Genomic DNA, 12,530 nt, shown 5'->3' on the forward strand with positions numbered 1-12,530 from the left:
TGTCTCATTTATTCCCAATGGGGAGGACTGGGGACTTTTAACAATATTCGTCCTCCTCCCAGTCTTTTAGAGAATCCTCACAGAACTCTTGAAAAGGGTCATTTTCTTCAAATTTCTTTAGGGCTTCAACTGCCTTCTCGTTTTCTCCTTTCTCTTCTAACTTCATTAGTTTAGATATTTGGGAGAAAGGAGCAGGCTTCCCTTGGGCATTTTCTGGATCAATGGGGAGGGCAGCGATCTGCATCCCCTGAACAATGGAATGAATTAACCTGATGAAACAGGGAATCAGGCATGGGAGAAAAATGATTCCTGTGATTGAACAAGTTATAAAGAACACCAACTTTTTCCACCAAGCTCCTTGTCCAAATATTTGGTCCCGCCAAGAGGCTTGTAGAATAGAATTCCACTTTTGGACTGGCACATGAGCTACTTTCTTTATTTCAGCGGCTAGTCCCCTTATTGTCTCCCCATAGTCATCAATTTCCATACAACATTCTGATTAATTGTACTTACCACACACTCCTCCTTCCTCGGCTAATAAGTAGTCGAGGGCTAATCTGTTTTGATATACAAAAGCCCTCATTTGCGAATGTTGTTTTGCCAGAAGCTCTAAGGCTTCTGAGGTGTGGTTGGAAACTACTTCCACCACTGCTTGCAACCTAATGAGTGTGTTGAGGAGGTAAATAGGTGTTCTATAACCCCAGCTGCCATCATTTGCCCAACTGGCGGGCCCATAATACTTAATGATTCTTTCAGCAGGCCACTCTTCTTCTCCCCATTTTTGACTACCTCCGGCCATTGGTAATTCTCGTTTTAGTTCTCTTTTATGTCTATTCAATGTCTCAAAGAGGGGAGCTCCTAGCAATTTGCTTTCTGTTCTAGGTAAGGTGAAGAAAAAGGGCCTGATTTTTCCTAGGGTGCAGGACCCCTTCCGTTTCCTGGGGAGCCCGCTGTATGCTTTCTTTCCACATATCCAGTAGATACCGTCGGGGGCTTTCCAATCTATGTTCGTTTTTGCAGGATCATCCCAATATTCTTTTAAGCCTTCTAGTGCATGGAAGGGATTGGCCCTGGAGTTTTTGTACCAGCATAATTTAATTAATTCAACCAATTCGCAATGATTTCCCCAGGTGCAACTCCAATAGCCCATGGGTGGTTCAGGTTGCCAGGTCTTTGATTTAGTGTCAGAATTCACTGTGAGTGTGTTTATACACGGGGTATATCCCACCAAATCAGTGAACTCCTTCCCCTCTCTGCTAATACAGACAGTGCCAATTATTCTCTGGTCTATTACCCATCCCTCAGGTCTTTGTGTTGTTTTTGACATTTTTGATCCCTCCCATTTTAGGAGTTGTTCTGGGGTGAGTCCTTCTCCCTTCCAAGGCCACCTTTCGGCTGATTTTAAACCACCACAGATCCAACAGTTAGACAAACCTAATTCCGTTGCTATTTCTTGCATTAGGTCAATAAAGAGATTTTGGTTGGGGGCTGGTAATCCCCAATCACTGTATTGTTTTTCTAACTGTTCATAGCGTTCACTAAGAGACTTTAGTCTCTCTTGTTCTAACCTCTTTCTCCGGATTTCTACTTCTCACCTTTTTAACTCTTGGGTCAGTTGTTTTATTTTACTTTCAGGATCCATCCCTTCCTCATCTTTTGAAAAGCAGAATATTTGGTCAAATTGTAAACAAATTCGATCATCATCACTCTTCAATAAATCAAGGATTATTGGTTCATTGTCAAAGGATGCTTTTTCCTCATGTTTTAGATTTTTGCCTTCCCAGTACAACTTTCCCCCCATAGTACATGTTTTTAATTTTGCTTTATCATAACACAAAGGGTTGACCTTATAGTATGCCAGAAAAGTAGATTGTCTTTTTCCTCCCATCCATACAGTTTTATTACATTGGCCACAGGTCGGGATCGGAAAAAGTATTCCAGCTTCTCTCTTATATATGAAGTGGGAAGCTTTGGTCTTTCCTCCTGTAGGAGTCTTTGACTGCCCGTCCTTAAGCCCTGCCCCTGAGTGGTAACACCAGACCTCCCCCTTNTTATACACACCAGTAAAGAACTGTTATTCCTATTCCCAGATCTCTGCCTGAGAGCCCCTTGATTTCAAAATCATAGTAATTTGGAGGGAGAGGGTTTACATTTTCATTCCAAGGGAGGCTCCTGCCCTCCCTACCAGACACCTGTCTTCCAAACCAAGACAGCTCTACTGGAGGGGTGTGTTACAGCAACACTCACAGGCAGTAGTGAAACAGAGAAATTAATAATTAGGAATCAAGCATCAAGAAATGCTTTGACTAAAAGAGGGAGGGCTGACAAAACCGTATGAGATGCTTACTGCTCCCACAAGAGCAGGAAGAGAGCAAGACTACAAGGTAAGGTAAAGAGCTAGAACGCACAAACAGGATAATGGGATTCTTTGGACCCCTAAGCTGGGAAAAATGGTATCAAAGTCCAAAAGATGGTCAAAGGACTAAAAGGAGCATGCACAAGGAGACAAGGTGAAAAGTTCAACTGAGAGAAAGATTGATTACTTCATCCCAAAGATCCCCAGATGACCACCAGAGTGACCAACAAGGAGCAGTGCACAGTTGCAAAGAGGCATGGAGCTAATTTTAATATGAAGCAGGGAGAGGCGGGACTAGGAAATGGATATGTATTAGGTGTATTGTGTAATCCTAGTTCATAGAGAATAAAAAGAGAGGGGCAAGTCTCAAGGCTGTGCATGTTTTTGCAGCAGATATCCCTCATGCACCTCAGAGCTGAATAAATACATTCTTACTCTTATAACTTACTCTGTGGGTTATAGAGTTTTCTTTCTGCATATCAGTAGCGGCCCAGGCTGTGTCCCACATGAGACATTGGGGAGGCTCAAGGCTGTACACAAAGTGGATGGCTGCTTTGGATGCGTCCTAAATTTGGTTTGGAGACAGTGTAGAGATCTCAAGCTAGTTCAGGTGCTTGAACAGGAGATTTAACAATGATCAATTCATTTTTCTGGGACCTGCTGCTCTGAGAAACAGAGTAAATTAAATTGTGTCATGCTGCACTGATGAGTCTAATACAATTTCAGTATTCAAAGTTTGTATGCCTTCAAACTACACAGCAACTACAATGTAGTCATACTGCTCTCAGTGTACCTGGGGTAGAATGCTGACAACATAAAAATTGCAAGTCTTTGCAGAAACACATATTTTAGTGTAGTTGTCACAGTCACTAGCAGCTTCATCAGCACCTCAACCTCTGTTGCCTGATCAGCCTTTGTGTTTTTTGAAGTTACCTGGTAAAGATGGTCAGCAATAGACAGATGGGCTATGTCAGGGCACACTGTACATACTCAAACATTAAGAAGGAAATGTCAATCCTTTCCACTCAAAAATTAAAAACCAGATCTAATCTTTTCCACCTCTCACTGATCTAGAATGCCATTATAACCCAATAATGCTACTTAGCATCTCTAAATTTCATTCCCTCTAAATACAACAAATCCAGTTCCCTATTTTCTTGAAGCCTCAGGCTGGATAGGGCAAATAGCTTCTCATGAACTCAGAATGTGTAACATATACACGAGCCTTCATCTTATCAAGAAAATTGCACAGAAAATTCAGAAGGAAAAAAAAAAAATCTCAATTCAGGGAAGTACATATTTGCTACTATATATATATTATTAATAGGAATTCTCCCCAATTGGGATGCAAGTACCTATTTCCGAACTCCTGAAGTAGTAGTTTACTTCAAAGTCATTTGACTGTTTAACATGATCAAGGTTTTCAATAGTGCACAATTTTACAGAAAAATCTATTGTTAATTTGCTACTTAAAATATTTTATCAGACTTAGAACTGAGTTTTTAAATTCTAATTCAGTCCTCTTTGATAAAATAGTATGAGCTCATAGTTCTATCACAGCAGGTCATGATGCATATTCCAGAGCTGCCACATAAGGTGCACCAACTACTCTGGGAAAAACTAGTGTTCAGAGCTGTTGACAGAAGGCTGCAAGGAAAATAAAATTACTGGATTCTAAAGCATACCAGTGAAAAGGATTTTCACTGGGATTTAGTTTTGCATTTGGAAATTGTAGCACTACAGAAAATCATACAAATATATGCATATTCAAGTACTTAAGATAAAGAAAAGGAAAAAATCTGGATCTTGAAGATTTGAAAAGAACTGCTCTGATCCTGTATTACAGTGGGTGTTGCGCTTATATACTACACTGTTAAAAGATGTTTTACCTCCCAGTGGTTTTTACTGAGTGCAGATCAAGATAAAGAGTAAGGATGGGCTAGAATTGTTTTTAATGGAAATGGAAAGGAGCAGGGATATGATTGCATATCATATCCCTGTGCTTTCTTGGTTTTTCTCCAGGAACAGGAGAACTTGAAATTATAAAATCTAGCTTGGAAACAAAAACTTGTACTTGGGTGAAGCCTGGTATGGTGCTGGTGGGGAACTTCTTCTGGAGCCCAGTGCTTTCATGAGTAGTGTTTTGCCCTCTGCCCTGCCTCCCTGAACAGAAAGGCAAGGTGAGATAGCTATTTCCATTTTACAAGGACTCAGAATTAGACATGGCAGAAGAAAATATACCTATGCAGACATAAAGCAAATCAAATAATTCCATCAATGCAGATGCAATTTTTCATATCTTATAAAAAATCCATGGAGTTCTGTATTTCAAGGTGTCTTTTCTATTGAATTGGAATCAAGAAGATGGGACAAAAATCTGCCTAAACTGTACTTTATGATGTAACAGAGAATGATACATTATATATGTGTTTTAGCTATATTTTATCATCTGACTTAATCTCAAACAAAAAACTGTTTCAATTGATTGAAACAGTAAAGAAAGTGGAAACAAGTAAAATTAATTCTCAAAATCCTGAAACATACAAACAAAAAAACCAGTGCAAACTGAACAGTTATAGGTGGGGAATTGTAAGACAAAGAGGGCAGAAGCTCTAGAAGAAAAATCTCTTGATCTGTAGCAATTTTTTCTCCTTCACTCTTTAAGAAGGGTAAACTTTAATCTTTTGCTTCCTGCACTCTTAATGTGTGTTTGTCATGGACATATCTAAGACACATATGATGATCAGAGCATGTTTGAAGTCTTAGTTTGTGTCTGGGTGGTGTGGATATAGTGCTACTTTTTTACTTCAGTCCACACTCTTCCAGCAAATGGTTGCCCAAATCCCTAGTGCAATAGCTTCAAATAACCCTTTCTGTAGGCATAAGAAAAAAAAATGCAAAGCCTGCTTGTTTGACAAATGGAGCTGGTCTTAGACCTTTTGGCTGTATCTGTCCTAGTAAATTAAATATGCTCAGGGAATGTTTGCTTTAAAACCACCAGGAAGCACAGAACTTCTGTCAGAACACAGAACTTATGTAAAGAACTGCACGTATCTCTGCAGCCAAAACCTCTACTTCTGTCAGAGACCACCTGTTGTAGGTGGACAGTTGAACACAGCAACCTGAAGGGTAATGAGGAGGTAGGCTGCTGGTCATGAAATGCACAGGAACCGTCCTAATAGTTTGATGTCAAGCATGTCACAGCACTGTTCAACTTACTGGAAAAGAAATATAAAAATGCAGTATCTCCCCACCAATCTATATTCTTTGAGCTGTGGGAGGAGAGAGTGAAAGAAACCCCATCTGTGTATTATGTATATTGCTTACTACTCCTAATCACATTTCTTGTTGTGCAGATGCCATTAATTTGAGGATTTTATTTCAACAGAGATTGGATCTGCAGAGTAAGTTTAAAATCTCCTAGTTGATTGTCATGGTTTAACTCAGTTGGCATCTAAGGACTGTGTAACTGTAAGCCTTCTTATTTTCCCCAGATAGGGAGAAAAGTCAGAAAAAGCCTGTAAACTTGTAGATTGGGAAAGGAACAGTTAAATAATTGAAACAAAGTAAAATATAATAATGCTAATTATAATAATGTTGAGAGGAATGATGGATTTGTCTTTACAAACAAGCTGTGGGTCTACTGATAGATGAAACTAGCACTGAGAGATAAAAGAAACTATGGATGGATTCCACTGATTGATGAATGGAAAAAGTTTATGAAGCCTTTACAAACAAACTGTAAGTTTGCCGGTAAATGAAATTGGATATTGAAAGATGAGACAATGTGAAACACCATAAATTCTGTAAGAATTAAAAATTAAGAGGGGGCGTTATCCATTAGAAGGGAATCTTAAGTATCAGGCATTCCGGGAAGTCTGGACCTCTCAAGTACCTCAGCCAATGGGGAAAGAGAGAGGGACATGCAGCTGGAAAATTAGGATAAAAAGGAGGCTGCATCCTCCAAAAATTTGAGACACCTCAGAGGAATGCTCCATGGCCTCTCCCTTTATTTGAATAAAGTAAAAGGACTCCTCTGTCTCCTTTTTGGACATAAACCTCTGGTGTCTGTGGATTAATTTTCCTGACAATAACAATAGTATCTTCATCATCAACAACAATAATAATTAAACAGAGAAAGGAATAAAACCCCAGAAAGGCAAGAGGTGCTCAATTGCAGTTGGTCACCATCCAGTCATAGATGTCCAGCCTGCCATCATGCAACAACAATTAGTACCTCACAGCCAGCTCCCCCCGTTCATAGCCTGGCCATGTCAGTCTGTGTATGGAATATTCCTTTGACCAGCTGGGGCCAACTCTCCTGGCCATGCTTTCTCAGCTTTTGTGCACCTGATCACTGCAGAACATGGGACACTGAAATGTCCTTGGCTATGGAAAGTAAATAACAACAACAACAATAATATCTAACAATAGCAGAAAACAACAATAAACAACAATTTAATTTTAGTTTAAATAAGCAGCTTCCTTTTGGTGAAACTTACAAAAACTGGAAGATTTATAGCAAGATGTTTTATCCAGACTTACAGATATAGGACTTACACATGCAAATAATTACAGCACTGCTAATTACACAAGAGATGTACACAAGAGATGTTGTAATGTGAGTATTTTAATTTAGGACATTTTTACAGAGGTCATTTAAGGAAGGCTTCCTATTAGGGATCTACCTTAGGCTGCAACCTTCAGCCCTCCTTAGGTTTTAATACCTATGGGACAGATAACCCTCGTGTGAAGGGAATGAGCCCTCTGCTTTGTTAAAGGAACAGCTTTCCAAGGAAGGTCTTCCTGCTTAGAGAAAACATCTTTCTGATTGTCTTCATACTGAAATGGGACTGTCCTTGCAATATAACTGAACACAACTGTCATTCAGCTATCCAAGGAAAAGCAGATGGTCAAGACCCTCCTCTGTATGCCTTACTGTTGGTTAAGGAGGAAGTTCTTAATGAAAAGGTAGGTATGTAATTCAATTATAAAAAATTAAAAGCCAAATAAGAAACAGTTTCTCCTCAGTATTGCACATTACTAATTTTTATTTTCTAACACTGGCAGATGTGCCACACATTATGAAGGAAATAAACACGTTGTGTTTTTTGGTGTCTCTCAAAATACTTTAAATGGAGATAAGCCATTTGACTGGCTTCAAATATCCCTTAGCTTAATACTGCACAGTGTTTATGGAATGTGTTATTGGACATGGGTGTTTTTGACTGTTAAAGGGGAAAAAACTACTAGTCAGGCTATTTTCAGTTACCCTATGTGTGAAAAACTTGAAACAGGAAAGGTGCTATTTTAAAATCTTGGCTCCAAAAGAGTTTCTATCTCTGATTAGCATAAAGAAAAGCATGGCATCCCAGTTCTTGTCCTGGCTTTTTCACTAGTGTCACCAAGATACTGATTATTTGAGATAGAAACAGACATTATCTTGAGAGAGGTAAAATGATCTATTTATTTCAATAATATAGTTCAAATTTATATAATTCAAAATGAACACTCAGGTATTACTTCAAAATATAGACTGTTAACTACACCTTTATTGAAGTCTGCCCAAAGTTCTGCTCCCATCAAAGTCAGTGGTAATTTTAATATGAAAGTTCTTTAGAAAATAAGGAGTCAACAAGCACTTATGTCCTAATTTCCAGACCTGTCTGGTACTTACTTATTACATTAAATGCATTGGATGCAGAGATGCTCAGAAATCTTGAAAAATCAAATAATTAGTGTTTATACATAATTGTCCTGTGTTGCAATTCAAGATGTTACCAGAAGTATGTATTCTATAACCATCTGTTAAAACCAGGTGTGGCAGTGTTCTTTATCTCTTCCACTACCCTCCTCCCTCCAGGGGGATATCTTCTGTTAAGGGGCCATTAGTCTCACTTCATGACTGATAAAATGCCATCATCCCATTGTGAGATGCTCCACCCAGGGGGAGGAGCCAAGCATTCCTACCTGAATATAACTGGAGATTCAGGCAGCCTTTGTCCACTGGATTCCCAGAGGAAGACCGGACCCATCTTTACAACCACTGGACCTTCAGAGGAAAATTACACCCTTCTACAGGATCATTGCTTCAACAGAACCACATCTGTCACCCCTGCAGCCATCATTTAATTGGACTGCTACCAACACCCTGACCAGCTGGGTGTCAGTTGTATTCTGACTCTGTCAGAGGTGGTTTTTGTACTACTGCATTTTTATTTTAATTTTGCTAGTAAAGCACTGTTATTCCTATTCTCATATCTATCCTTGAGAGCCCCTTGATTTCAAGATTATTATAAATTGGTGGGGAGGTGAGTGTTTACATTTTTTCATTTCAAGGGAGGTTCCTGGCTTCCTTAGCAGACACCTGTCTTTTACCATGACAGTAATATAATGCACATGATAATGGCCAATTATTTACTACAGTCAAATCCCATTATTTATGTAGACAGACCCACTGAAATCCAGAATAAATTGGTAAAATCACCTTACCTTTCTTTCCTGGAAGGCATGATACATAAAAATCGACAAACCCAGATATACTTTATACTAGTCTTCATCATGTCATTGCAAGTGATAATGACTAGATGTGCACTTTTGCATACTGCTTCCATTCTTTTAATTTTGTTACTTAAAATATAAGAGAACATGCAGATGAATGAGGTTTAAAACTTTGCAGTAAGGATTGTTCACTAGAACTGTGTTTTTATTGAGGAACTCTCACTGTGTTTGGGAGCTGATTATACAAATAATCATTTGCTGAGAACAACATGTATTAGAGTTGGGGTTTTTATTATTAGAATTAGGTGCCCATTTTCTTTCTAGTTTTTAAATATTGGGCTCACTGCACCAGAAGCTTTCTGATGCGGTGCTGGATTTTTCCCCAGCCAGCTCCCGACACTGAGCCAAGAGTGGGCTGCTCCTGGAAAGCAGGGCAGCTTAGGGTTTATGCTCTACGGCACTGGCTGTCCAGCGTCGAGGGCAGGAGCAAGGACGAGGGAGAGGTCTTCCATGTGGCCTCCAAATGGGATTTATTCTCTTGAAGGTTGCAGGAAGTAAAGACAAAAGATACAGGGGTACAGCAACTTATGTGTGGGGAAGGAGTAAGGGGAGTGCACAAATAATAAACCAATAGGGAAGACTTAGTGGGGGAGCACAATTCAGGGTTACAGAATACATAAACCAGTGGGGAACACAAGGGGAGGAGAGTGGGGCACATGGGCCAATGGGGCTTGGAGGAACATGGGAATTCCAAAGGGAGCAGTCCAGGCAGGAGGTTGGCACAAGGGAGGATTGACAACCCAATGGGAGGGGGAACAGGGAACATTCGGGAACAAGACGCAGGTATCGGGGTGGATTGGCAACTGGGTTAGGAGGGCACAACTGGGACTAAACTATTAATGTGGTGGGGGACAACTTAACAATAAAGAATGTAATTGAATCAAATATAATGTACAACAATGCACTACAACAGCTTTCTGGATCAAATTTGTAATTAATCAGATTTAAAATTCTTACGTAAAAAATTTGATTTTGGCTTTCTGCCTGATCCTTTAGTTCAGATTGGTTGTATATTGAGCACACTGGGTTTTTAAGAGAAGGTGAAGTGTGGAGTGATGCAAAAATGTGTAACAGCAGGAAATTAATTATGCTTCTATATTTTTCTATAGCATTTCCTTAATTATCAATCCAAGTGTGTGCTATATTCATGTAAGTATCTTATTTTCTCTACTATAAATGAAAGCACATTTCAACTGCCTGCCAAAATACATTTTTGGTCTCATACTTCATCCCACTAGGTGAGGAAGGAGAGGTGGTGCAGTGTCTTTGTACAGTAGGGAGGGTTTCAACTTTATAGAGCTCAAGGATAATAATGTCATAAGTTTAACTCCCGATGAGTAGGAATCAAGGGGAGGGCCAACAAGGAAGATATCCTGGTAGCTTGTTCAACAACACCTAACAGGGATGAAGAGGCAGACAAAGCATTCTACAAGCAACTGGAGGAAATCTCATGATCACTGGTTATTGTGGGAGACTTAGTTTTAACTTGCTGGATCTCTCCTGGAAACTCAGCACAGCAGAGAGGAGGCATTCTAGGAGGCTCCTGGAAGGAAGGAATGTAGAAGACAATTTCCTTATAGAGAAGGTGCGTGTGAGCCAGCGAGGGAAGACCTCACTGGACATGCTGTTCGTGAATAGAGAAGGACTGTGGTGGTCAGAGGCTGTGTTGGATATAGTGACCACAAAATGATAGCTTCCAATTCTTGGTGAAGTGTAGTGGTTTAGATTCACCAATTTGAGTTTCCTGGCCAATGCACTAAATAATGTGGTGGGTTTTAGCGCTAGCTAACTAAAATTACCAGAGTACTTACTCATTTTTTGCTGTGAGATATGGATTAGGAGAAGGGCAAAAAAGGCTTAAAACTTAAAAGGAATAAAGATACTTTATTAACAGGACTACAAGAATAAGAAACCAGAATAAAACCTGCAGAAACCTTTCCTCCCCCTATCCAACCTTTCTTTTCCCAACTGACTACATAGAGACAAAACCTGGGATGTGTGGGAGGAGGGAAGAATTAGATTGACCAACTGGAAGATGGCGTGCTGTATGAGGAGATAGGGCCCCTTCCTCCCCACCCCCCGTTTATCTTTATGGTTATGCTTATAGTTATAATGCCAGCTGCAGGTGGCAGTGATGTAAGCAGGTGGAAATGACACGCCGAACTGGAAAATATAAAAAGCAGAATCGCTCCCTAATAATCGCCATTTGCCATCCACCACATTGGTGTCTGTGGGCAGTGGTCTGAGCAGGCTTGAGGTAGTCGCCATGTCGTTCTCGAACCAGGTCGCCTAGCCGGTTTAACAGCCAGAGGGATGGTAAAGCAGTACCAACTACATGATAGTCTTTTCATCAGTCTTTATAGGGAGGGGAGTTTGCTCTTGTCATGCCACAGAGACTTCTCCACAAGAAACAGTTTTGTTGTGGCTTTTTGTTTTATGAATAACAGCCACCTGGGCATAAATTCTGCCATTGTGCCCTCCTCCCATTTTCACAGCCCTCCTAGAGGTGTGTCCATGGGCCATGAACTCATGGGGTATTATTTTAAGGACGAGTTATTCAAAGGCAAAGGTTCTTTCCATCTGTCTCTGTGATCATCTTTGGGAACAGAGGTTTTCTTCTTCTCTCCCTGAGGGTAAAGGGTCTTCATCAGCTCTCATCTCTCTCTCTGTTCATGCATCTCATGGGATCACAGCTACTCCAACATCTGCATAGCTTCTTTGATGGATACCTTTGCTCAGATTTATAGCTTGAATACTTCATCTCCCAAGTACTCTTTTATTAATTAAAGGAGCTATTTTCAGAGCATTATTGTCCATCTGCATGGCTCCACCAAAGGAATATTTCAGCCTGTTAGGCCATCTCTTCATTCTCCTTCCATCTTAGGTCTGACTCCTTCTTTTACTGACCTTGATGTTTTGTGTTGTCTTTCTATGCGTCGATTGTTGTCATGTGTTTATTTAGTTTTGCTAAAGTTTGTTGGTATGTTCTTGTTTCCCCCTGTTAATTATATTGGTACGTCCCAGTTGTCAGTTATGTAAAACCCTCTTATTTTTCTTGAATATTCCCTGCCAGTCACCTTAGCCCTGCCCTTACTCCCTATCCATCATTGTGAACCCCAATTTTTAACCCATTGTAAACCCTGTGTTCTTCCAGACCCTTCTGTGTCAATCATTTCTCCCTCGACTCCCCATTGATTGTTACCTCATGTTCCCGCCTTCCTTGTGCCCTTATTGGCCCTGAAAATGTAATCTCCTCCCTCCACTCCTCCTCCTGAGAGTTCCCAGTGGTTCCTGATCGGTACCAGCCCGTGAGCGCCTTGTGTATAAAACCCTGTGCACAGAGGTCCTCATGGCTCTTTTGGACCTGACCCCATACAGTGCAGATACCTCATTTCCGTGTCCTAATAAACTGTTACTGGGAACTTCAGTCCGAGAGAGACTCCTCTACTTTCTTGCCTCCACCTCTGATGCCGTGCACCACAGAGCTTGGGGTGACCCAGTGTCCCTTTATAGGACTTTCGGATTTGGGTTCTTTTCCCTTTGAACTGAAGATTGATGAGAGACGGGAGGCGAGTTTTTTCTCTCGTTCGTTCTCAGTTGTTTATTTTTTCTT

This window comes from Parus major, chromosome Z (assembly GCF_001522545.3).
Source record: "Parus major isolate Abel chromosome Z, Parus_major1.1, whole genome shotgun sequence".
Lineage (NCBI taxonomy): Eukaryota > Metazoa > Chordata > Aves > Passeriformes > Paridae > Parus > Parus major.